The sequence below is a fragment of the Equus asinus genome, chromosome 20 (genome assembly GCF_041296235.1).
Source record: "Equus asinus isolate D_3611 breed Donkey chromosome 20, EquAss-T2T_v2, whole genome shotgun sequence".
Classification (NCBI taxonomy): Eukaryota; Metazoa; Chordata; class Mammalia; order Perissodactyla; family Equidae; genus Equus; species Equus asinus.
Genome location: NC_091809.1, coordinates 108,490,892 through 108,517,093, shown reverse-complemented (window position 1 = coordinate 108,517,093; position 26,202 = coordinate 108,490,892). Strand labels below are relative to the sequence as shown.

At 44.0% G+C, this 26,202-nt stretch overlaps 1 long non-coding RNA gene across 2 annotated transcripts in view; it reads left to right on the top strand.

Annotated features, from left to right (window-relative positions):
* Positions 1-15,519, top strand: part of LOC106824920 (uncharacterized) — a 35,601-nt gene extending 20,082 nt beyond the window's left edge. Inside the window, exons 2-4 of one of the 2 annotated variants that reach the window (XR_011495966.1) lie at positions 12,713-13,138; positions 14,901-15,084; positions 15,382-15,519. This is a non-coding gene — a long non-coding RNA (uncharacterized lncRNA). Of the gene's footprint in view, positions 1-12,169; positions 13,139-14,900; positions 15,085-15,381 lie in introns of those variants that run through there. The other variant, XR_011495965.1, reaches the window with a different exon arrangement.
* Positions 15,520-26,202: the final 10,683 nt, after the last annotated feature.

Genomic DNA, 26,202 nt, shown 5'->3' with positions numbered 1-26,202 from the left:
AGATCCCCTTTAAAAAATCCCCACTTTTGTTATTTCAGGTGGTTTGAGTCTGTTATTCTTACATAAAGATGTTAGGGTTCTTCCAAGAGAGGTTCAAAGAGAAATTTAGAAATAAAATGTTCAGCAGATTAAAGGACCTTTCGTATAATGATCATGTCACTGGGTGAAAGACGAGGTTAAAGCTGGTCGTCACTTTATTGTGTAGCCAGTCATGGTTTTTTTCTTAACTTTCATGGAAAGTCTCAAGGTAGGCCTAAGTTTAAGGAAGGGATGTCATCACTGGACAAACATCAGAATAATAATATTTATTGAATGCTTATTTTAACAACCCTGGGAAGCAGGCATTACTATTATCCCCATTTTACAGATGAGGAAACTGAGGCACAGAGGGGTTAAGATCATGTGCCTAAGGAAGACGGACAAGCTCTCAGCCTGAGGAGGCAGTGTGCCTGACGCGGAACGTGGCTGCAAGGGCATGCAGCCATGGGGTCGATGTCCAGCCGCAGTGCTCATCAGCTGAGCAACTTTCAGCACATTTCTTAGCCTCTGAGCTTCAACGTCCTTGTCTGTAAAATGGGATTATAACATCTTCAAAGGGTGGTTCTAAGGAGTAATTTTAAAAATAGTAAATAATAATAAGAATACTGAGCATTTATTGAGTGTTTACTGTGCACCAGGCATTATTCTAAGCACTTTCTTAATTTGCATTTCATCACAACTCCAGTACATAGGCACTTTTAATATTTCCATTTTTATGCTCAAGAAAACATTAGTGTAGAGAAGCTAACTTGCTAGTTAATGGTAGAACTCGGTTTCAAAATACCTAGCATCACAGCTGACAATAGGCGTTGATAATAGTAATTATGTCATTGGTACCTAGAGAAAGGGAAATGTTTGCAGGATGTCAGAGTAACAGTAATTCTTCCCTTTTCTCATGATGCCTTTACTAATAAATATTGGAGAAGGACAAGAGTAAAACAAATGCCATGTTCATGGGGCCTAAACCTATGCATCAGAGTGAAATCCAAAAAGAGGAAACTAATTTTAGCAAATTTGATTTCAACTCCATTGTGTATGATACATTAGAACCATTCTGCTTTTTTTCTCTCCTGGGGCCAGTCAAGCGGATGTGCTGAGACAAAGCATGAAGAACGAGAGGCAATCATATCTAGAAATGTAGCCACATGTTTGTGTGTAACTAGGTTTTGTCGTCACCTAAATGAATTTAGTCAGTAAGAATCTTAAAATTATGTTTTGGGATGGTTTTCTTTTGCCCAATTTTATCTTTCTGGGACAGTTTTTCTTTTGCATAATTTTATCTATCATTTTTGACTATGAATAGTTGCCATGTGAGTTTACTTTTAAAATATAGTCAGTCCTCCGAGCCCCATTTCCCTTTTGCTCGCCTGTCCATGGCCCCAACACACAGACATCCCCCGCTCCACCCCCCCCACAGAGTTGTACAAAGTGTAACTTTTAAAACTCCATCATTAAGCATAAAAAGGCCAAGGAATGTTTGGAACTGGTATACTGGAGCCAAAACGGTTTATCACATTCTAAAAAAGAATCTTTGGCATCAACGGAGAAAGCAGATCCGATTGTAAAGCATAATTACTGCACAAACACGCAGTATGTGTGAAGCCACGATCATCCCTTTAATCTCTCAGAGCAGAGAAAACCCAGACAATGTGTCCGTTGTTTAATTCCCACGCACGCTGCTCCCATATCCTGCTGAAACACTGCTGTGTTTATACATACATTTATATAAAATGCAAGAAACACTGAAGCTCAACTTCTTGGAAATACGGTTTGAGTTCTTGAAGGAGATTCAGAGTCTTGGCTACTCACGCAGGTTAAAAGAAAGGTGAGTCACATAACTGGCTTTATGGCTCCAATTTCAACAACCAAATGGTCTCATGCAAATAAATGACTCCCTTCCACTCCCAAGCACTAACTCCCACTTCAGGAAGCCGACTCATTTTCAGGAAGGAAACCCCCTGTTTTTCACATTTGTGAAATGAATTTCCCTGCAGACTCTTAAGGCTGTCTTAGGTGTTTCCCTACCACACGAGGATTTCTGTAACGCTCATAACCTTGTTTTTGGGACTCTATGACACAGTTACGCATTAATGATAATCATAACCGTGGTAGCTAAAACTAGTGGGGCCGACTATGTTCTAGGCACCTCGCAGAGCCCTTTATGAGCATAGCTCCCAGAATTTGCTCAACACCACAGCCAAGTAGATACTTTTGTTATACTCATTTTACTCGTAATTTTTTTGTCTGTATCAAATTCATTAAAACACCATTGCCCATGTCTTCAGTTTTTAGAGAAAACTTTCTTTCTTGAGAGTCATCAAAATTATTATGCTTCACATTTATTTCTGCTTAATTTTCATAAAACATTTTCATTTATTCAGTATATAGTTTTAGACTTATGTTAAGAGCTAGGAATTTCACTATACTATTTGCTGGGCCTACAGAGATCAGCGTTTTTTCCCATCCTCAAAGGTCATTGTATAGGAGGGAAGGCAAGAATGTAAACAAAAAATTATTGCATAATAAATTCAGTGATAGAAATATGCACAAGATATAGAGACGATAGAGAGAAGGAAGTGTGGGGAGGGATGGAGAACATCAGAGAAGATGAGTGAATGAGCTAATATATGAACTGGAAATTAAAGGACAGAAAGAGTTAGTCAGATGAACTCAAGGGGAAGGGCACCCTGCAGAAAAGCCACATGTCAGAAGGCAGAGGGCCTGGAGCCACCTGGTGTGTTTGATAAATAAGGACCCATCGTATAAGATGTTTCATTGGCAGTAAAGTCTGAAGTGGGAGGGAAGGAAAGCAGGCAGGTATCTGATTGTGAAGGGCCAATGAAACGATGCTCAGGGCTTTCGACTTTATTCCATAGATAATGAGCTTGTGTGGGGTTAAGCGGGTGAGAGACACGACAGGCTTATGTTTTAGAAAACTTACTTCAGTAGTCACTGTGTTAGCCTAAGCAAAAAACATTGAGCCCTTGAAGTTAGACTCCCCTGGTTTGAAATGAGAGGTAAGGGGAGATTTGAGAGATACTTAGGGGTCAAAATCAGCAAGGTTTGTTTGATGTGGGAGGCACGGGAGCGAAAAGATCCGGATGACTGAGGTTTCACAGTTGGCAGAGGCACTACTGAGGCCTACACTTGCTGTTTGTAACACTGCCCCTGTCCTCCAGAATAACAAAGGCTTAAACTCAGAGGATTACTTCTCTCCCATAAGGGAAGTCCAGAGGCAGATGATTTGGCTCCATGGGGTCAGCAGGAAGCTATGCTCCTATCTTTCTGCTTTAGCCTCTTACTGCATAGCTTCCAACCTCAAAATTACCTCTTGTTCCAAGATGGATTCTGGAGCTCCAGTCATCACTATGTCCACGTTGTAGGACAGAAGGTGCAGAAAAGACAGAAGCACAGAGATGGGCCCCTCCCAGCTGAATCACTTTCCTTAAAGTAGTCTTCCTGGAAATCCCATACCACATTTCTATGTCATTAGCCATAACTTTGTCACATGGCTCTATTTAACTGCTAGTAAGGCTGGGAAATAAGTCATTCTGGGCAGCAATGTGCCAGATAAAAATGAGATTTTTACTTAGGAGGGAGGAAGAGAGGAAGAAGTGTTCTGGGGTTGGCACCTAGTAGTATGTGGTTCATGAGACTTGGTGAAGGGTGATGCAACAAAGAGAAAATCAGGGAAGAACCTTTGCAGAGCACTGAAAAGAAACGAACAGAGGAAGGGGACCCAGAGAAGAAACGATTGCGGAGGCAGAAGCAGAATTAGAAAGAACGACGCAAAAGAAGCCAACGAGGATAGAATGAGCAAAAGTGCCCCATATTACAGATTAGTTAAGTAAGAAATTAAAAAATGCCTATTGGATTTGGAAGGTGGAGGTCATCAGTGGTGGTTTTCTAAAGATCAGTTTTATCGGAGATGGACCCATTAAAGATTCGAATCAAAGGTTAGAAAACAGAGACTTCTGTAGACAACACCTTTTAAAAACTTGGCAAGTGTGAGACAGGGCTGCAGCCGAGGAGAGGCTCCGCGGGGAGCCAGTGCTCTGGAAGGTGATGGATCCCTGAACGTGTTACTGGCTGAGGAGGAGCAGCCGGTGGAGAGGCAGAGGCTGAGAAGGCGTGAGCGTTCTGATGCGGGAGCGCGTCAGAGCAGACGGTCTGGAACGGAAACTGCGAAAATTCAGGAGGGACATTTTAAACAGAAATGGCTGAACTGACATGAAATTAAGGAATGTCCTGATGCCTACAGTGACATGGAAGAAGGAACCCTGGGCAATAAACCAGCCCTGAAGCTGGCTTTCGTTCTGAGGTTTTCAGAACCCTGCAGATGCTAAGTCTTCCTTTTGATGGCTGCATGGAGTGTGGGGTCCAGGACGTAGCACCCAGGTCCTGCCCGTGCAGCGTTTCCAGGAGGAGAAACACATGGAAAGTCAGGGCTCAAAGAATGAAGACCATGGAAAAGTGGACAAGGAGGGAGGTAACAGTGGTGGAAGCGGGCAATACCGCCTGAGAATTTGTAAGACTCACTTGTTTGCACAACTCAAATAATTTAATTTTAAAGTGATCCTTGACTGATAGTGTCTTCAAGTCACTGACAAAAGCAAATATAAATCCTTTCTGAGGGAAATCAGCTCTAAATCAAGCCTCTAAGAACTACCCCAAAGTTCTAAGGGAAATTTGCAGCTCACAGTTCAAAGTCACATAACACACGAGGCCACCGTTCCAGACTTTTGCTTCCAGCCAAGATGGTGTAACAGGGACCTGATGTATCCTCCCACCTGAAATAACTAAAAAAAAAAGGAAAAAAATACATGAAACCAGTTTTTCAGACTTTGGGCATTAGGCAAGGAAAGACAGTGATCGCAAAAGGGTGGGAAACAAGCCAGGTGGGCCCTACAATTGCTCAGTTTCCACCTGGAAACTGGGAAGTGGGACCCAGGCTGAGAGCAGCAGCGGACTCGGGCGAGGAGGTGGAGCTGGACGTGCAAGGTGACGGGGGTCACAGGGCAGTGTACCGGAGAGGGCAGAGCTGCACAGAAAGAGCACTCTGGAGATCTGCACAGTGTCTCTCTCAAGTTTTTAGCTAAGCACTGATCAGGCATACCTGTGAGAAAACTACCTGAGGTGGGGAAAGAACAACCTAAAAGGATTACAGGATCCAATCCCCAAGGCTCACCCCAGCCAGAGACGGAGACCTCAGAATCATACCATCAACAGAGCACTCAGGAGAGCTTTGCCTCAGGAGTGGACAAGACCGGTCCGTGAATAAATACTTCTGTGGTCTCACAGAGCAAAGCTTAAAAGCAAGACCAACAGAATCAAATAGTTTCCAAGTTACTGAACTGCACCCCAGAAGTTTCAAGGACATTTAATAGCCAAAACCTGAAAATAACTCAATGTCCATCATTGTACGATAAACCAATTGTTGTGTCTCACACAATGGAATACTACTCAGCAATAAAAAAGAATATACTACAGGCAGACAACATAGATGAACCTCAGCATAACTGTACTTTGTAAAAGGAGCCAGACTAAAAAGAACACGTACTGCATGATTGCATTTATGTGAAATTCTAGGAACTGCAAGCTAATCTACACTGACAGAAAGCAGTGGTCACTTGGGGACGGGGTGTTGGGACTAGCAGGGAAGTTCTTGAGGGATGATTTATAAAGAGTAGGAGAAAATTTGGGGGGTAATGGTTATGTCCATTATCCTGATTGTGGTGGTGTTTCACAGATATATGCATATGTCAAAATTTATCAAATTCTACATCTTAAATATGTGAAGTTTATTGTGTCTGAACTACACCGCAATAGTCTTAAGAAATTTTTAAAAAAATAGACAAAGAAAGAAGGAGCCACAAGTAAGAATTATCAAAACTGATAGCTGAAATAATAAAAACGCTTACTATAGAAAGGAACTTCCTTAATTTGATAAGGGCAACTACAAAAACATACAGCAAATACGTTTTATGGAAAAATGTTGAAAGTATTTATTTTGAGATCGGGAGGAAGACAGAGAGGTTAGCTAGCACCTGAATCCACTGCATCTCCAGGCCGGTGAGTAAGATAAGAAAAAGAAATAAAGATCATTACTGATGCTGAAAAATTCTAAAAGGTTCTACAGAGAAATCATTCTACTTATGACAGAGTTAGGCAAAGTGGCTGGATATGGGATTAATAGAGAAAAGTCAGATGCACTTCTAGTCACTGGCAGCAGGTAGCTGCCTTTTTACAATATCAAAACAAAGTATAACATTCCAAGGAATATAAAGCCCTTAATGGAGAAATTATAAAACATTATTGAATATCATTAAAAACAACGTAAATGAAGAGAGATAGACCATAACCTAGAACAAAAAACCTCAACGTTGTAAAAATGCCAAGTATCTGCAGATCTATCCTTTCAGGGTGCTTTCAAACAAAATCCACACGGGTTTTGAGAGCAACTTGAAAAGGTGATTCTAAAATTTATGTGGAAGAGAAAAAGGTCAAAAATAGAACAGAAACTTGTGAAGAAGAACCAGGTGTGGAGCGGCTTGCCTTCCCAAGATTCAGGACTCATCAGAAAGCTATAATGAATAAGACATTGTATTGACCCAGAGGTAGACAAATAGATCCACGGATCAGAATAGAGAGCCTAGAAACAAACCCACTCCCGCGTGCAAGCTTGATTCACGGGAGAGTCATTGCAGATCACTGAAGAAAAGATCAGCTCTTCAATAAATGGTGCTGGCATGATGTACGTAGACTTAAAAAATAAAACTGGATTCTGACCCTGTACCATATAGGAAAATCCATTTTCAGTGGATGAAAGACTTAACTGTGAAAGCATAAGCACAGAGCTTTTAGAAGACTGTGATTTAACACAATCTCTTGATACAGAAGGAGTTCTTAAAACACGAAACAACAAACAAAAAAAATGCAAATGTGTTTATAGAGGAAAAGATTGATAAATTCAACTATATTACATAACTTCAGTTCATCAAAAATACAACAAAGTTAAAAACAAATCTTAAGTGGGAGATGGTATTTGCAACTCATTTCCAACAAACGATTAGCACCTAGGAAATATAAAGGACATTTATGCATATATACGATGTAGATATCCTAGTAGAAAATGGCCAAAATATATAAACAGACATTTCATGGAAGAGGAAACACAAATGACTCATAAACTTGGGAAAGTATGCTCTGTTTCATTAGTAACCGTGGAAATGTAAGTTAAAACCACAATGAGCTACCATGTAATATCAACAAATTGGAAAAAATTTTAAAAGTTCATTTGTCACCAAGTTAGCAAGGCCATGGAGCAATGTAACTGACATGTCCTGTTGGTGGAAGTATAAATTGAGGGCGTCCCATTGAAACACGGTTTATCATTACCTGGGAAAGCTAAAACGGGCACGTGCTTTGCAAGCCAGCAATGTTACTCCCGGGTATATGTCTGAATGCAGTTTTGATTTTTCCTGATTGGAGTCAGATCACACTGGTGGGTGAACCAGCGTTTTTTAAAAAACAAACAAACAAAAAACCTAGAGCAGGATATGAGGAAATTAAACAGAACAGAATAGAAACAGAAAACCTCAGAACACATTGCTGATAGTAAGGTTATGTGTATTTCTTTTGTTAATTTTTTGGGATTGTTAATAGTAAGCTTTTGTGTTCTGTTAATCATTTGGGGTTATGTCGTAAAATGTATTTCTTATCATAAGTTGTGTTCAAAAACTTTTGAAAGCCACTGCCCAAAGGAAATTCTTAACACGCAACTACAGGAGTGTCTAAATAGTATTGCTTATAATAAGAAGAAGCTGAAAACAGCTCAGCTATCCAACAACAGTAATACGATAAATTAATTGTGGATTAGTCACGTCAGGAAATATTCTACGGAAATAAAAAGGAAGGAAGCTTGTGGGTTCGTCAAGAAATGAAACACTCAACGGAAGGGAAAACAAAGGAACTCTGGCTGCACACACCAAAAGGGGTAAATCGCCAAATGTGTAATAGTGAATAAAAGAAGTGAGTCAGAGCATATAAATCAGTATGATTATATTTACATAAAACTTAAAACTAAGCAAAGCTAAATAAGACGTCGCTTAAGCCTACATACATTGGTGTTGAAACTATAAAGGCCACAGATTTCTCTTCAGTGGCAGGGGGTACGATGGAGAGGTACGAAAGCAGGGCGATAGGCACACATGCGCCTGTATTTTTATTACTGTTTATCTGAACAGATATATTTATATGCTTTTGTATGCATGATATATTTCACAATTTAAAATAATTAAGATACATACAAGCAAGGGGGAACTCAACTGGCGGAGTAAGATCCTTGCGCCGCAAAGGGATGGGCTTCGTGACACGAGCGAGCAGCCAGTTCTGGAGCAGAATGGAGGGCGCCTGCTCTTCTGAGAAGCAGGGCCCTAAGAGGGGAGGAGGAGGCAGAAGCGGGGATGCCCCCAGGGCTGTGTATGGAGCGGGAAGGTGCCGTGAGAAGCTTGAGGGAATTCCAGTCTGGGGGACTCTCTGTTCAAGACTGCAGGAGATGAGGGGGTCTGCCCTGAATGAAGGGGCCAGTTTGGTAGAGACCTGGGGAGGGTGGCGGAGGCTGGGAAAGAAGTCACCTTTGAGGGGAGCAGGCATGCCGCTGTCGATACCCCGGAGGCGGTTCTGGGTGCATAGGCGAGGTGGTTTTTAAAATTTTGATAGTTATGAGTTTATTTTAATGCAAACTTTTTTTTATTTTAATAGTTTTGTTTTTATTTGACTGGATATTAGGAAAAAACAATTAGCACAACCTAATTAGTATAACCTAATATTTCGTGGATGTTACTTAAAAAGCAAAAGAGCTGTTTAAAAATTGAGTTAATTTGAAGAAAAGTTGTCAGTAAATATTAGCTCAGGTGCTACTTTGATATGGCAAAACCCTCAAAGGTGGTGCTCAACAATTAAGATAGCTCGCAGGGAGCTTGGGAAAAGAGCGCTGTGTGTGGAGAGACCAGCGAGCCGAGCCGAGCCCCAGCCCCGACTGGAAGCATTGTGTTGCCTGGCTTGGACCCCATCCTCACCGGGAGGCCCCTGGCCTTTCACCAGAGGTTGCTTGTAACGGCTGAAAAAATTGGATTTGCCAGAATCAAGATAAGCCCAACAAACTGGAGAATGAACCAATTCATTCCTGAATTTAGCAACTCCTGCACCCCTCATGGGGCCTCCTGCACGTGGTGGTGGTGGTGGGGGGCGGGCAGCAACATGCGTAATTCTGAGAGTCCCATTGCATAGGCCTAACGCAGTGAACTCTGCTCCCAACAGGTGAGAGCTGCCAGCCAGGACAGCTGGAGAAGACCCCCCTGAGGTGACACTCCCCGGGCAGGCAGGGTTGATGAGAAGTCAGCGGAGGTCACAGGACCAAAGCTCAGAGGTGTGGAAGGGCCTGCTGCGTAGAAGGTGTGAGATGACCCGAGAAAGCCTTCCCAGCTCAGGTGGATTCTGAAGAGTCTGCCTTGATGGCTGAATGTTCTAGTCACTCGAGTGCTGCATTTTTAGTCAAATTTTAATATATACCTTTTAAAGTGTGCTGTCCTTTCTGGGAGGGCTGAGGCAGGGAGCTGTTGTCATTGCTTAGGTTTGCTCGCCACCCAGGCCAGACTGTGGGTGTGGGTCACAGAATAGAGAACAGAACTTTCTTAAGAGCAGCCAAGTATCCCGACCCTGAGGCTGCCTGTGTGGGGCCTGCTAGGGGAATGTCCCGGGCAACTGGAGGCCACGGATTAATCAGGGAGGGACAAGAGCAGGTTCCCAGAGGAGCTGACTCAGCGACAACCGTTCACCTACTCATCCATCAAACACCTGATAGTGTGCAGTAGTCCCAGAGTCCAAGTAGGATGTTGGGAATACGACTGAGGGATGCAGACATGGTCCCCCCTCAGGGAGCTTCCGTGGAAGAGACTTGCGTGAACCAGCAAACCATCACCGTTCGTTGAGGCTTTTCCACAGCTCTGGGAAGTGCCAGGACGAAAAGGGCTGAGAGGTCAGCGGCAGTGCTGGTGTTCGTTACCGGAACGTCCTTTCTCTGTTCACCGTGTCGCTTCTTCAGAGTCTCCACAGAGCCTGTGAGACTGTGATAGCTTTCACATTTGAAAAAGGGCCTCCGCAAATTGCTGCTTTCCTAGAAACATCTCAGTTTGTCCCTAATCCTGGGCGTGCCTGTGGGAATGCTAGAATGCCTTGATGGCAACATCCACAGGCTTGTCTTTAAATGTTAGCAAATATATACTAATTTGTTCAATCCATTTAAATACTCTGAACAACAGGCTGAAGAGATAACTGGATAAGCATGGAAAACATCGTAATTAAGGGAAGAGCAAAGGACTTCAGAGTTCATACTCTGTGAGTTCCTGACATCTCAGGGTTACATCCAGTGGAGCCGATGGCTTCCTAACCCGGAGTGGTCGAGTCCTAGAGGGGGTCGGGAGGGACCCTACCAGGTGGTGTGTGGACCTTCTGATGTTGTGCAGAAAAATGGGGACGTCTGGACCCTTAACTCTCATACGATTCTTGAGGGAGCCCCTGAAAGTCAAGAATCACTTGCATAAACCCTGTGAGAATGCTCCCCTGGGTGCTTTCTGTGAGAATAGTCATGGGCGACTACACCATTGTCGCAGAGCAGGAGGCAGTGCGGTGCAAAGACACGGGAGGCCTGGTCTCCAGTTCCCTTGTTACCAGCCACGTGACCTTGTACAAGGCTTGGCCCATTCGAGCCTCAGTTTACTTACCTGTGAAATGGGGGGGAAAGGTACTTTTACTTTTAGATTTTGCGTTAAATGATCAGATGTAGGTGGCAAGGCTATAGAAACTTCAAGGTGCTATGCAAAGTCAAGACGCCTTAGAAGACTTTTTTTTCTGTCCCTCCGGCCTTGTTAGGTTCTTGGTCACTAGAGGGAGCTTTAGGATTCAGGGGAAAGAGAAACCAGTGACCATGTCTGTCCTTGAAAGCTTGAGGCCTCTATGTGGAATTCCTCAAAAAACTTTCGTAATTTATACATATCCAACTGGATTTTTCTGTGTTTTTTAATTCAGACAAAGGTCTATGAAAGCAAATATGATTACAGTTCCTTGCGACACAGACTTTTCCACCCATTAACCTACAGGATTCTTCCTTCTGACTTTCTCTGTGGTAAATTTAGGTTGTGGAAAATCCTAGTATTTATATAATTTTACACTTAAAATTATTATATAATTTTATACAATTTAAAAGCAAAAAAACACAGAAAACAACTTTCCAGAAGGCCATAGAAGAAAGTACTTCTCTATGAGCCAACATGATTCACTGTGAATTCGGGGACAGGCGGCGATGGCTGGCTGAGGAGTTTGTGCCCAGGCAGGACGGGGCCGCGGTGTCTGAATTGGGCAGGCTCCAGGTCTCTCACCTGGGATTTCCTGGTGGCACTGGCTGCAGCGCCTAATTGGTGTGCTCTTCTCATGTCAGGGCTGGCAGCAGAGGAGGTTGCTCATGAGAAAGAGCTTGACTGTTACTCCAGAGGGCCGCGAATGGTCGGAGGAGGGGGTGTGGTAGAGAGGAAGGCACTGCCCTTGCCTGTTCTGGAGTCAGAATTTCACTCACTCCCTACGTGTTTGGGGGACAACTTCTGGCCCCCGTTTAGGACTTCAGTTTCTCTCTCTGCTTCTGTCCAACGCCCCACCCCTGTTCCCCACACATACGCACCCAGGGTGTACGGCCTTTCCTCATCAAGTCTGGATCGTGAGGTGATCAGACTCAGGAAAAGCCAAGTTTTGCAGGAACACAGAGCTCTTAGATTTATCAGATTTTCAGTCTGAATTTATTTGGAGAGGGTGGAGTCTTGGTATTTCTCTTCCTTGAAGCCCTGCAGATTGTATTTCAGTCCTGCAGCAAAACAGATGCCTGTGGAAAAGAGCTAACATCCTTTTTCCCGTGCATTTTCAGGGAGCAACGTAAAGACTTGATGGCTAACATCCGTTAGCAAAACTGGCCAATGACATTGTTACACACCGGTTTGCCAAGTTTTCTTAATTTTAAGATACAAGGCCACAAACCCTGCCCTCCACAATGTCCCTTTTTAAAATGGGGACATGTCTGTGACTTACATAAAGAAGTGTTGATCACTTCTCCTGGAAAGCTGTAATTAAATCTGGGAGGTTTCTGCAATCAATGGCCTTCTTGAATGGAGGAAGTATTCTAGGAAATAATTGATTTTAGTTTTTTATATTTCTCACCCTGCCGCCACCCCCCGACCACCACATTCACGCCCTCCTGCGGGTACTGGTGCCTCAGGAGTCACCCCAGCAGGAGAGGATTTCTCTCTGCCGACAGGGAGGCGAGAGGTTGCAGGTGATGAAGGATACGGCCCTGCCCGGCTCCTTCATTGCAGTTTATGAGAAACAGCCGCCTTTCCTTGTAGGGACACTAGTTGAAGGCTTTTCTCTCCTTTCCCTGAAGTCTGGTAATGAACCAAGACTCATCAGCTGATTTGGGTCAGAACAAGTACAGGCTCTCCCAGCTCGTTTTAAGCATGGCTGTTACCATGTCAGCACTAGGAAATTTTCTAAAACCGTGCAAACGCTTGATCGCTGATTCCATTAGGGATGACAGTCTGAGCAATTTTCTCCCCTTTTTGTTTTCCAGAGGCTGCTGTTTCTTCTGAAATCTTCCAGGGGGTGAAGGTCAGAAGGTGAGCCACAGAACCGCTGTTCCCTCGTTTCGGACTTCTCCAATTTTAAGGAACGTAAGAATTATGGAGGATCTTGTTAAAAAGCAGATTCGGATTCAGCAGACCTGGGGGTGCGGGGGGAGGAGCTGTGACTCTGCCTTGCCAAAGAGCTCCCAGGTGGTCGCAGTGCTGCTGGGCTTTGGACCACCCGGAGGAGCGAGGCTCTGGTTAATTTGTATCTCTATTTCCCGTTTCAAGCTGATGCATGTTAGTATGATGAAGAGTACCTTTTCTAATCTGCTCCTCAGACGCCGTTGGAAATGAAGAATGAATAAGTAATGTTTTCAAAGCCCGTGGGAAATCATGAGGCTACAGATTCTATCTTCTGAACTAACAGTCTGGTAAGCCATGCCTTCGAATTCTGATTTATCGCCAAGCAAACTATGGAGAATAGACGTGCAGTGCGCACTAGTGCAGAGGGCAGTGTTCCAGCAGGTCGGATTTTTCTCATGAGATGGCAAAGCAACTGTTTGTTTGAGGTTATTATTGTTTTTTTCTTGGAAAGCATCGTGTTCTGTACTTCATTTAAGTAGGAATCGGGGGGGACTGCATGCAAGTTTGGGTACCAATTCCTCTGGCTCTAAACCATCTGTGTACATCCTCTTCATCATCCTACCACGAGCCCAGCCTAATTATTGCTTATGCAAAGGGATGAATCTTCTGCAGGTGTGAAGAAATTGCAAGTTTTTCTGGAATATTCTCAGGAGAGCTGCGTTTTGGAATTTCTGTGCTGAGTTTTCAGGCCTTTAATCTGGTTTATTGTATGTTGCTTTGGATCTGCTATTTCCACAATTTTGGTTTTCTATGTTAAACTGGAGCTTGGTTATAATTGGAGGTCGTGCCTTCTGATTTCACAGGACTGGAAAACTGGAAGTGAATTTTAAGCTCATCGAGTCCAACTTCCTCTTTAATATCTGAATTTCTGCAAGCCCACCTGTGCTTGAAACCCCCTCGGTGATGGGGGTCTTACCACCTTACACTCTGTCCTTGAACAGCCCGGACTGTGAGGAAGCCTTTCCTAACACTGGATCAACAGCTGTCTCCCTGGGGCTTTAGCTCACTCACCCGGGGCAGTTCCCTTGTCCTGAATAGAAAACAGACACAGTACCTATTGTTGGGCAGCTGCTTTGCTCAGGCCCAGGACTGGGATGTTCTTGGGGCCTCTGGCAGGTCCTCATGCAGCAGAGTGGCCTTCACCTTCTGACCTGAGGCACACGCCTGGGGCGAGGCCCAGGGCTGCAGTGCAGGATGGCGTCAGCGGGGTGAACGGGGCCGTGGCTGCCCGTGAGGCCTTCCCTGCTCCGTCGCAGGGGCTTACGATTTCCTGCTCGTCTTTCTTATATTCAGCCCAACTTAAGCCTTAAATGAAATGCAGGATGAGGATTCATGCTTACTCATGAATTTTCACACAACCGGATCATGCACTAGGAATCTTAGAAATGGCTCCAATTTCCAAAATATTTATCTTTTCTTTAGTTCTCACCTAAAGCAAAAGTTTAAAGCTGGCAACGTTGGACTCCCCTCCTCCCCTCCTCCCCATTTGGAGGGCCGTTGCCCCTTCCTGTTCCATGGTCGCTGGGCGCCTGTCTCCCAGGCTGCCCCTGCAGGATGGCTCTGTGCCATGGACATTCCCCACCTCATGCTGCCCTCCCCTCCTCCAAACCTACCTGTCCTCTGTCTGAGTCTCTCAGCAGCTGGTTTATCAGATGTGACCCTGGCTGCCAATGTGTTTTGGTCCCCTTAGCAAATCCTGCTTAATTCGTGAGATAGCTCCTGCCTTATCCCCCATCCTTAGCACCAGGATTCCCTGAGGAGGTCGAACACAGGTCACCGGAGGGCCCGTAGGTGGTGGCTTTTTAGTGGGGAAGGAAAGACATCATGATAAGATCAAGGATGAGAAACTGTTTTGGTCTGCAAGCCCCTCAGCACAACTTCATACCTTGCATCTCCTTGTTAAACGGTGCTAGTTCTGTTCTCCACAAACAATAACAATAGCTCTTACTGCGTGTGATTATTAATTATAGCTACTTACTGTGTTCCAGGTACAGTGCCTAGGGCTTAACGCGTTTCTCATTTTACATTCATAACAACTCTTTGATGTAGGAAGAATTATTCTTGTTTTGTGATGAGCAAACTGAAGTTCAGAGACGTTAAGCAATTTGCCTAGCATCACACAGCTACTGCATTGCAGAGAGAGGGAACAAACCAAGGTCTGTGTCACTGAGGCCCATGCGCTTAACCACACAGCCTTCTTTTCTCTGAGCAACCAATACAGCAGAAGCCTAAGGTCAGTGAGCTTTCTCGGACAAGCCCTGCTGTGTCCACCTTGAACACAGCCTTCCTGCTTCACCTCAGCATGACAAAACAACCACCTCGCTCACCCCCATCCTCTCAGCTCTCACCTCTCACTTTCTATGCTGAGAAAAGCCTCTTCTAACTTCTGCATGAATGAAGATAAAAAAAAATCCTTGTTATTTAATTACAAGGATTTATTAAGGGATGGGAGGAAGGACAGTAACGCATTCCATCTGGGGCCCATTCAAAGAACTGTGCTTCTGAATATGCGTGGTTTTTCTTTTCACAGGAGAGGAATAGTTCCAGCAAACTCTTTGGTGCACGAAGCGCGGCCCGTTTAACAGGAGCCAGGAGACATCTCGGTGCTGTTTCTGAGAAAGCAGGGTGGGTCCCCACCTTTAATGGAAGGGAAACGAAGTTGCCTACAGTGTCAGCCTTGGGCAGGAGGATTTACAGTGTGCCTGGATTTGTTACATTTTTTTCTTTTAAAACGACATCCCCATGAAAGTCTCCTTTTGGGAGTTTGGGAGTTGCGCCTGGTGGACGCAACTACTCTGATAAATAGATTTTAAGACAAAATGCATTAGTAGGCATAAAGAAGGTCATTTCATAACCTACCACAGACAATTCACCATGTGCGTGTACGGAATAATATGGCCTCAAATATATTTAAAGCAGAAATCGATTGATTTATAAAGAGAAATTTGAAAATCCGTATGTACAGATTTTTTTTTTTTTAAGATTTTATTTTTTCCTTTTTCTCCCCAAAGCCCCCCGGTACATAGTTGTGTATTCTTCGTTGTGGGTTCTTCTAGTTGTGGCACGTGGGACGCTGCCTCAGCGTGGTCTGATGAGCAGTGCCATGTCCGCGCCCAGGATTCGAACCAACGAAACACTGGGCCGCCTGCAGCGGAGCGCGCGAACTTAATCACTCGGCCACGGGGCCAGCCCCTGTATGTACAGATTTTTACAAACATATCTCTTAGTAATCGATAGAGTAAAAGGTCAAAAATTAGTAAAGATATTGAAGGTTTGAACAATCCAATTAACTAGCTTGATCTAGTCTACAGATATATAACCCAACAGCTGATCGCTTGCTGGACCACGAAGGAAATCTCCTCCACAATAGCAAAGACTCAGCAACATACAGAATGTGTTCTCTGACCAGAGGCTAATAAAATATGAACTTGAAAAGAAAAAGATACTTGAAATTATATTTTGGGAAATTAGAGAGACGGAAAGACACTTCTAAAGACTGTTTGGACAACGCAACAGTCAAAATAGAATAAGTTATGCTGCCGTAATGCACAGACCTGAAATCCCTCAATATCTTAAAACAATGGAGGTTTATTTCCCACTCAGGGTACATTTCCAGTGTAATCAGCTGGGAGCTCGGTCCCACATTTTCCTCACTCTGGGACCTGATGGAGCTTCCACCACTGGGCATTACCAGATAGTACGTAGCTCTTAAAGTTTTCTGCCCCAAAATGACAGACATCATTTCCACTCATACGATGTTGTCCAGAGCACGTCTATTGCCATGGCTGACTTCAAGAAGGAGGGGCCCTGACCAGAAAGAGGAGAACTGGACACGTCAGTGACCAGCACCAAAGATGATCACGAAGAGGAAATAATCAAGAAAGCGGGGAAACATTTACACTTAAAGAATAATGAAAATGTAACATTAAAACTTGTAGGATGTAGCTAAAGCGGTAGAGTAAAATTTACAACCCTAAATGATTATATTAGAAAGAGGAGACGGACAATTACAGACCTAACCGTTTATTCAAGAAAGTAAAGTATCCTAAAAATAGCGGAGAAAAGAAAATAATTAAGAGATACATTGATGAAACAGTCACAGAAACCAAAACACAATATAGAGAAATGGAAAAAAATAAAACTGCTGACTGGTCGGGCTCCTTAGAAGCAGACTCTGAGATGAGGAGAAGTGTGTCCCAGACCTATTAATCTACCCTTGATTAAAAAGTCTGTTCTCTCTCCTCACGCTGGAGGGGCAGTGAAAGCCAGTCAGGGAAAAGGAAGCCAAGCAGAGGTACAGCTTCAGACCAGCTCCCACGGTGGGCTTCTGAAGTATGAACTACACTTTCGAGCCGTCCCACCGAGGGTGGGGCTTCCACGCTGCCACAGCTGTCGGTTATTGGCCAAGGGTGAACTGGAGTGGGTGTGAATTCCCAGACACTTGGCTCTCTCTTGGGCAAAGTGGCTCCAGTAGCCTGAGGACAGTCCTCTGAAGAAGAGTTTTAGATGCTGGACACTGGAAGCAGAAGCACCCTGAATCTGGAAGAGGGGTAGAAGGACCCTAGGGAATCTGGGTGGGGCACAGGTGCACTCCAGTGGATTCTTTGGGGGAAAAAAAACCTAATAAAATCGACAAACATTTAGTAAAGCTTTTCTTAAAAAAAGACTCAGCATTCACAAACAGAAATGAAAAAAGAGTCATAGTTACAGATATAATAAAGATAAACAAGAAGATAGTATTATGCCAATACATTTTAAAAACAGAAATGATCAATATCCTAAAAAAAATATGACTTATCAAAACTATCCCAAGGAATGGGAACAAGAGTGCAAACTTCGCCATTAAAGAAATGGAATCAGTTGTTGAAAGTTTACAGCCTGGTCCTCCATAGGACTAGATGAGTTTGGCTAAACATTCAAGGAATAGATAATTGCATGCTGATGCCAATTTTATCGAAGAGTAGAAGATAGAGGAACATTTTTCAACTCACATGAGGAGAGTGTAAGAAAGGAAGATTACACACCAGTCACATTGATGAATATATGTGCATAAATAGACAAAATACTGGAAAATTCATGAATGTATTAAAGTAAAATTGGATTTTTCATAGGAATATAAAGATAGTTTGACATTAAAACTATTAAAGGAGAAAAACCATTTGATAAAATACCATTGATAAAATTCCGTTATAATACCATTTGATAAAATTGAATACCTATTCACAATTAAAAACTCTCTCAGCCAACTCTTAGCAAATAGGAATAGAAGGAACCTTGCTTAGTTACTAAAGGGTGTATACTAAAAATCTACGGCAAACTTTTTTTTTTTTTTTTTGGCTGGGAAAGATTCACCCTGAGCTAACATCTGTTGCCAATCTTCCTGTCTGTTTCTTCTTTTTCTTTTTTTCCTCCCCAAAGCCTCAGTACACAGCTGCATGTTCTAGTTGTAAGTCCTTCTAGTTCTTCTGTGAGAGCTGCTGCACAGCACGGCTACTGACCGACGAGTGGTGTGGTTCTGCGCCTGGGAACTGAACCCGGGCCACCAAAGCAGAGCATGCTGAACTTAAACCACTAGGCCGTTGCTCTACAGCAAACGTTTTTAAGAATGACTGTTAAAATGTTTTTCTTTAAAGTCAGGAACAAGACAAAGACTCTTGGGGGGAAAGTAAAGGTTAAAGAAATAGAGAAATACATTATGTTCATTGACGTGATGACTCAGTATCAAGAAGAGACTCAATTCCCCCAAATTAACTTGCAAATTATGACAAAAATCTCAATAGAGTTTTTCCTGGAACTTAATCAGGTTATCCTAAAAGTGATATGAAAGGGCAAAGGTCAATATCAAAAAAGAAGAGAGACAAGATAGGCGGGGAAGGGTGTAGAATCGTTCTACCAGATATAAACTTATTGTAAAGCTGGAGTAATTAAGATTGTGCGGTGCTGTGACAGGAATAGACAGAATAGAGCCCTGGAGCCAACCCACACCGATATGGAAACATGACACATGAGGAATGTGACATGACCAGTGTGGAAAGGTTGGTGGTATTGGGAACAAGTGACACTAGGAAAACTGGTTATGTGTTTAGAAAAAAATATATTCCTACTTCACTTCTTAATCCAAAATAAATTCCAGGGGCCAGCCCGGTGGCGCAGAGGTTAAGTTCAAACGTTCCGCTTCTCGGCGGCCCGGGGTTCGCTGGTTCGGATCCCAGGTGCGGACATGGCACCGCTTGGCACGCCATGCTGTGGTAGGCGTCCCACATATAAAGTAGAGGAAGATGGGCACGGATGTTAGCTCAGGGCCAGGCTTCCTCAGCAAAAAGAGGAGGACTGGAAGTAGTTAGCTGAGGGCTAATCTCCCTCAAAAAAAAAAACAAAAAAACAACAAAAAAATAAATTCCAGAGAAATTATACACCCAAATATGCAAATTGAATATTTAAGCCTTGTAGAAGAAAATACAGGAGAAATATTTTTACAATTTGAGGGATTCTTATAATTTTTAAATAATGTTTTGATTTTTTGATTTCTAAACAAGAGAAAGAACAAATGAAAAGATTGATAAATATAACTCCATTAAAATAAAAATAAAACTTCTGGACGCTAATAGCCATTACTGTTTGTGAGGATTAAATATCTGAATACGTGGAAAGCAGTGAAGCTGTACCACGTGTCTGAGCACCCAGCAAGCACTACTTTGTATTTGCTATTCTCTCTTCTTTTATAGGGTATTCTCCCCCACGATAAGTACAGTAAAGCTGCTTTCACCATGTATTTTTTCTGCTTAAGACACACGTTTTCTAGATATCTGGCAAATGATTAACCAAAGGAAGAGAATATTATCTGAAAAACAATACGAAAATGAGTATTTCATTCTTGGGCAAACCTGGCAATTGTTTTAATACGGGAATCTCTGCCATGGGAACTAGTCTTCCTTTGTACGAACTGTGGAGCTTGTGGTCTTTTCTTGGTGATGTTCACGTGGAGCAGATTCCTTCTGGTGACTTGCTTCGTGTGCCCAAGAATGCAGCTACTGGCGTCTCATAGCATTGTAACTGCTGGCGGCCCCCAGCGGGTCTGAGACTCTGCTCCTGCTGGGGACTGAATTGGTTAGTGTGGAAACCAGGGGCCGTCTCCCCCACTCACTCCTAACCCTGGCTCGTCATTTCACTTCTCCATCTGGGTCCTTCCACATTCATCTCTTAAGGCTGCTGAAATAAACAAGCGAACTTGTGTTCTTGCTTCTGTGTTAGACCGCACCCAGATATTGGCGTCATCAGAAGAGAAACATCTGCAGAAGCTCTGGAGGTCTTACATATTCATCATTTGACAGATAAAAATCGGAAGATTCTGGCTTATGTTGATCATGAAGGTGAATGGTGGTCTTTTTTTTCTTGTATAAGTCATTCCTCAAAATGGTATTATTTCTGGCCCCTTGTCTGAGTGTCTGCAGTTCCAAAAGGCCTCTCTCTAAAGCCAATCGCCCTGCATTACAAATAACCCATTGCCACGCACCCTTCAGCAGCAGCTAGAGCTGTTTCTGCTTCAACCCAGAGCACAGTTCAGAAGGTCAGACGTGACCACAGCATCTCCTGTTATTCCAGGGCTCACATGTGTTTGCCTTGGCGCCATTTCCCTGGCATTTGGTTTCCGTTATTTTTCCATGGGTTTGGCTTGCAGGAATCAAAGAAGCATATTTTTGAAAATAAGCGAAGTTTGTAGAGATGAAGTATTCCGCACTGGTGGTGACTGGACCCAGGGCGAGGGAAGGCACGCCTCCTGGTTTGTGTTCAGTAGCGCGGCCCTGACCCTGCACATGGCCAAGGTGGGGACCGGCCAAGGCGAGGGCGGCCCCCCTCCGGGAGGCTGGCCGGCGCCTCCCTGCTCGCTCAGCTGTCTCGGTTCACAGTGCCTACTGAGGCCTGAGCTCAACCCTCCAGAGAGGGGAGGGCCTCCCTGACGAAACGTTCCCATTTCAGCCTCGGTCACAGCTGATTGTCGTCCATGGGAAGACTGGCCCTTCGCCATGGTAGTTTCGGTTCCTGCCGGGAGCTCTCTGCAGAATGCGTCTGGGAAACCGGGGTCACTCTGTGCGAGAGACAGCTAAGCTGCTGCTGATGGCGGAGGCCTCAGGGCCAGGTCCCATCAGCCTGTGGGCTGGCCGGGGCCACCTTGCAATTCCAAACTGCCCACACCTGGGCTCCACCCCAAGAGGCTGTGCTTTCAGTGGTCTGCAGAGTCCCCTGGGCTTTGGACATAGTAAAAGGCCCCCAGATGATGTGGGAACCACTGATGGGGTGGAGAGCTCAGACTTTGAAGCTGCACAGCTCTGGTTTGAGTCCCACCTGCAACATTTAGTAGCTGTGTGACTTTGACCAAGCCTTGACAACTTTCTGAACCTCAGCTTTCTCGTCTTCACTGTGGGGATGCGGTTGTCCCTTATGCGGTTGTCACGGAGAATGGGTGGAAACATGCCACGTTTTAACATACGACAGTGTTGCACCGGGAGGCGGAGACCACGTGCCGAGCCGGCTTGCTGGTCCCTGAGCACGCGCTGGAGAGGAGGGCACGAGAGTTCGGAGAGGGCTGTGGAGTCGTGTCGGCCTGGGTTTGAATCCTGGCTCCGCTCTTTGGCCTTGGGCAGGCGTGTTTCCCTCTGAGCCTTCACTTTCCTTGTTGATAAAATGAGGATTTGTTCTTACCATTTGGAGTTGATATGAAAATTAAGTGACACGGTACACACTTCTAGCATTTAGGTTGAACTATATGAAATTACATTTTTTATACATTAAAAATGGTAGATTATCAGCAATCTTAGATGTTTAACCTAATATTATGTCTTTAAAAATGTTAGTAATAACTATTATTATTACTATTAATCAGTATGACCTTGAGGGACTGACTTTACTTCAGAAGGTCTCAGTTCTGTCATCCATAAAATGCACACGTTAAGATTTTGTCTCCCTCGTAGAATTGTTACAAGGCTTAAACGAGATGATGTTTGTGAAATCACTTTGAAGATGATAAAGCATGAGGAAATCATGATAACTCAAAAAATGTTCTTGGCAACTGGGCACCTGCTGTGCATAAGGTAACTTTATTCTGGGGAAGCTAGAGGAGTGCGTCTGCCCAGTGTGGAACTTGGGAAGGGAACCGAGCCACAGAGGGAATCCCTCGCCTCTGGGATCAGACGGGAGATGCAGCGTCATGCCTCTGCTGGGGTCAGCAGTGCTCCAGCATCGTGGGGACCAGAAGCCAGAAGCCGGTGGCTGCTGCCAAGGGCAGACCTGCGAGGTCCTGACGGCGGGGCTTCACGCACCGCCCGTGGAGGACTCACCAACACTTCGGGAATGCCTACCGCCAGCTGGCCTCTGCCCGTGTTCCCTTCATGCGTTATCTCAGCTGGTCCTTTGCGAGGGTCCCAATTTTTCACAGGGGAAGAAGTTCGTGTCCCGGTACGTCACAGGTGAGGAAACAGAGGCCCAGAGAAATTAAATAATGTGCCCAAGTCACACAGGCGTAATAATAAAAGACATCCAACAAATGATGATTGTGAAAAATGCCTGTGGCAATGAATAAGTTCAAAGTCATCGCCAATTATAACAAATAACAAAATATTGGCTCTAGAGCTCTTTGGTGCTCTTCTACTCCTTACTTTTAATATAGACTTTTTAACCAGAGTGTAAACATCCCTTGTAGAAAATGTCTCGTGGCTTATACTGAGGACTGATTACCCACAGTTTTTGATTCTTGACCCCATTTTCATCCCTGACACTCTGGGTGGCCTTGAGTGGGAAAAACAGCTTCCCCACGTCTATCGTTTCTCCACCTATGGCGTGGGTCTAATAAGGCCTCCCTTGAAAGCATGTTGTGGAGGCGAATTATCATCAAGTCATTTTTGTGTGTGTGCCTCTGATGCGGACTAGAAACCCAAAGGGCCACCCAGACTTCAGCCCTGTGGTCAGGTCTTGGCTTCTCTTGGACAGAGACTAGAGTATCGCTTCTTGGTGGGCTTCCAAGCCTCTCGCTGTCTGCTCCTGGTACGGGGCAGGGCCAGGGCTCTGTGTTCACATGCAGCATTACTTGGAGTAGGTTACTGTAAGTGCCCTGTGGTCAAGGAGTAAGCAATACCGTTTATTATAGGGTTACTTGGGAAACATTTTCAACTAATAGGGATCATAAGGCAGGGACAATGTCACCCGATATGCTCGTGATCCAATAGGGAAAATCCTGTTCCTCTAGGGAAAACAGACAGAGGACTGACGTTCTCTTAGAGCAGAGACAGCGGCTCCCGTGCATTCTAGAGCCTTGCCTCTCCAAGTGTCGCCCACAGTATGGCAGCACAGGTATCCCCTGGGGGCTTGTCAGAAATGCAGCTCTCAGGCCCCCTCCGGGACTACTGAGTCAGAGTCTACTATCTAACTAAAGCCCCAGGTGGTGGAAGGCTCGGGAAAGCTCCAGAAGCAGCACCCCACGTGGAACTGAGCGGTGCTGACACCGCATGCAGTGGGGCCGGGATTCCAGGCGAGTTTCAGACTCTGGAGCTCCCGTTCTGCTGTCTCTGTGGCTCTGCCTCCTCTCGGGTGGTGCACTTAAGGTTTGAGTCATTGCTGAGAAGCAGTCTGTCCTTCCAGTAAGAATTCTGACCATGGCTCCCACAGTGGGTACGCACTCCACAGCAGAGGAAACTTCTGGATAAAAGCAGCTTTTATCATAGTGTTTGTAATCTTATTACATTTTGATTTGCTGCCTTTTTAAAAAAAAAAAAAAAAAGCTCAAGGTATTTCCTTACTTGAAAAAAACAGTGAGAGAGAGAGAGAAGAGGAAGGGAGAGAGTAGAGAAAGAAAAGAGAAAAGGAAAAAAGAGGAGAAAGGAAAGAGAAAGCAAGCATTTGAAGAAACCAAATGTTTCATGCTATAGTAATCCATCCTGGTTGTGGGGTAAATGCATTTTTTGTTAACTTTTAAGGGCTGATATTTTATTTCAAACTTTTTAAAATGGAAATCTTTTTGAAAGAATTGAATAGTTGAAAGAGTATACCACAACAATTTCTTCCTTTTCTTTCTTCCTTTGAACCTATTTCCTTTTACAGACTATTAAGATGACCAAACCAGGATGAGATACCCAATAAATCTTCATATCATTGCGACTAGGTTTTGATTGTCATTCTCATATAGCAGTTACATTTATTGCTTTTTAAGATAACTTGTTATACAGCAAGAATGATCTTTGAAAAATGCAAACTTCAACTCCTGGAGAATTACTTCATCTGGGCATTTGATCATCAATTGCTGTTATCATGAAAAGACAAACAGCCGTGGAAGTACACAATGTCACCTAAGAAATAGTCTTACTGGAAGATAGAAGCGTAATGTCATTGAGATTCCATATCTAACTACCAGTGCACACGTAATGTGGAGGTGACTTAACTATCCATGGGGGCCTTCTGGAATGCTTGCTCTTGGCTCACTCTGTCTTAGAACCCAGCTGCCATCCTTCGAGAGGCTGGACTCACGTGGAGAAGCTACATGTAGGCACTTCGGTTGACAACTCCAGCTGGGCTCCCAGCTGACACTTGTCGTCAGCTGTCAGCGTGTGAATGGGCCATCTTGATGTCCAGCTGATGCATGACTACAACTGCATCAGAGACCCCAAAAAAGACCCACCCAGCTGATCCTGGTCATCCCACAGAACCAAGAGAGTTAATAAAAGTGTTTTGAGGCACTAAGTTATGGGATGATTTGTTAAGTAGGGTTATGGACTGAATGCGTCCCCCCACCAAATTCATATTTTGAAGCCCTAACCCATCAATGTAATGGTATTAGGAGGTGGGACCTTTAGGTGATAATTAGGGTTAGATGAGGTCATGAAGGTGGGGCCCCCATGATGGGATTAGTGACCTTACAGGAAGAGGAAGAGAGACTAGAGCTCATTCTCTCTCTGCCATGTGAGGACACAGCAAGAAGGCGGCCACCTGCCAGACTGGAAGTGGGCACTCACCAGGAACTGAATCTGTCGGCACCTTGATCTTGGACTTCCCAGCCTCCAGAACTGCGAGAAATAAATGTGTGTCATTTAAGCTGCCCGGTCTGCGGTATTTTGTTACGGCAGCCCGAGCTGACTACGACAAGGCAGCACTAATCAGGGCAGCATGCAGGGCTCCATCTGCTGAGGGAGAGGCATAGAGAGCAGGTGAAAACCATCCCAGGTTTTGGGCTTGGGAGAGAGTGTGAGTGATGGTGTTATTCACTGAACTCAGAAGCCTAGGATGAGGAGCAGTTTGGGGATGGGGGGGGGGGGGCAGGAAGAAATAAATGTTTTTCATGACTAACCTAGTAATATGCATTAATTTAAAAAATTTTGGAATGTACAAAAAAGTTAAAGAAAGATAATAATCACTCATAATCCTACCACACAGAGCTAACCACTCTCCTCATCTATTGTAGTTCCCTCCCATATTGTTTGTTTTGTGTTTTTTACAAAATTGCAGGGGCAGTTTTCCCCAAACTGTCTTTAAACATACGGATCTGGCAACCTTATTGGAGAGGATTTATTTAACGCAAGATCTTGGACCAAAAAAATCCAACATGAACCTCTAGCTGCAGCTCTGGCTTCCTTCTGTGAAATTTCAAATAAAAATAAATGAAATAAATGTGACTGTTGGGAATTATTTGTTTTGGAAAAACAGCTTATTGTTTTCACCAGGCCTAAATCTTCAGGGAAATTCTGGACATTTGTCCCTGTGACGGAATTCCTGGCCTGTGACTCAAGGGGCAGATGAGGTTATGCTTTTAGTGCTTCAGGAAACAAAATTCACCAGATAATTATTTGTCTATAATCTAACTGGAAAGACTAAAATGAACCGGACACATTCAGGGAAACGATATAAATTTCTGGCTGTGCTATGGCCTATTTATTCATTCATTTATTCTTTTATTCTTCAAGAAATATTTTTTTAACACCTACCTACCATGTACCAGATCCTGCGTAAGTTCCAGAGATCCAATGGTAAACAAAATAGTTAATTCCCTCCTGTCCAGTGAGGGAGACAATTAGTAAGCAAATAGTTTCACAAATACATACATAAATACTATGACAAAAAGTCCATCAACAATAGCTATTAAATGCCTTCTATGTATCCATCCTTTTGCTTAGTGTCATGGGAGCTGCCAAGAGGGCTAAGATGGCATTTGTCCTCAACATCATTGTCATCCACGTGGAGAAGCATGTGCTCTCTGCAGTGATGAAGAACCATAAGTGTTCGTCTATATAGTACAGATTTGGTATGATGGAAGATGAGAAAAGGAAGCAGCCAATATTGGAGCAAACAAATTTTTAATTTGCAAAAGTAG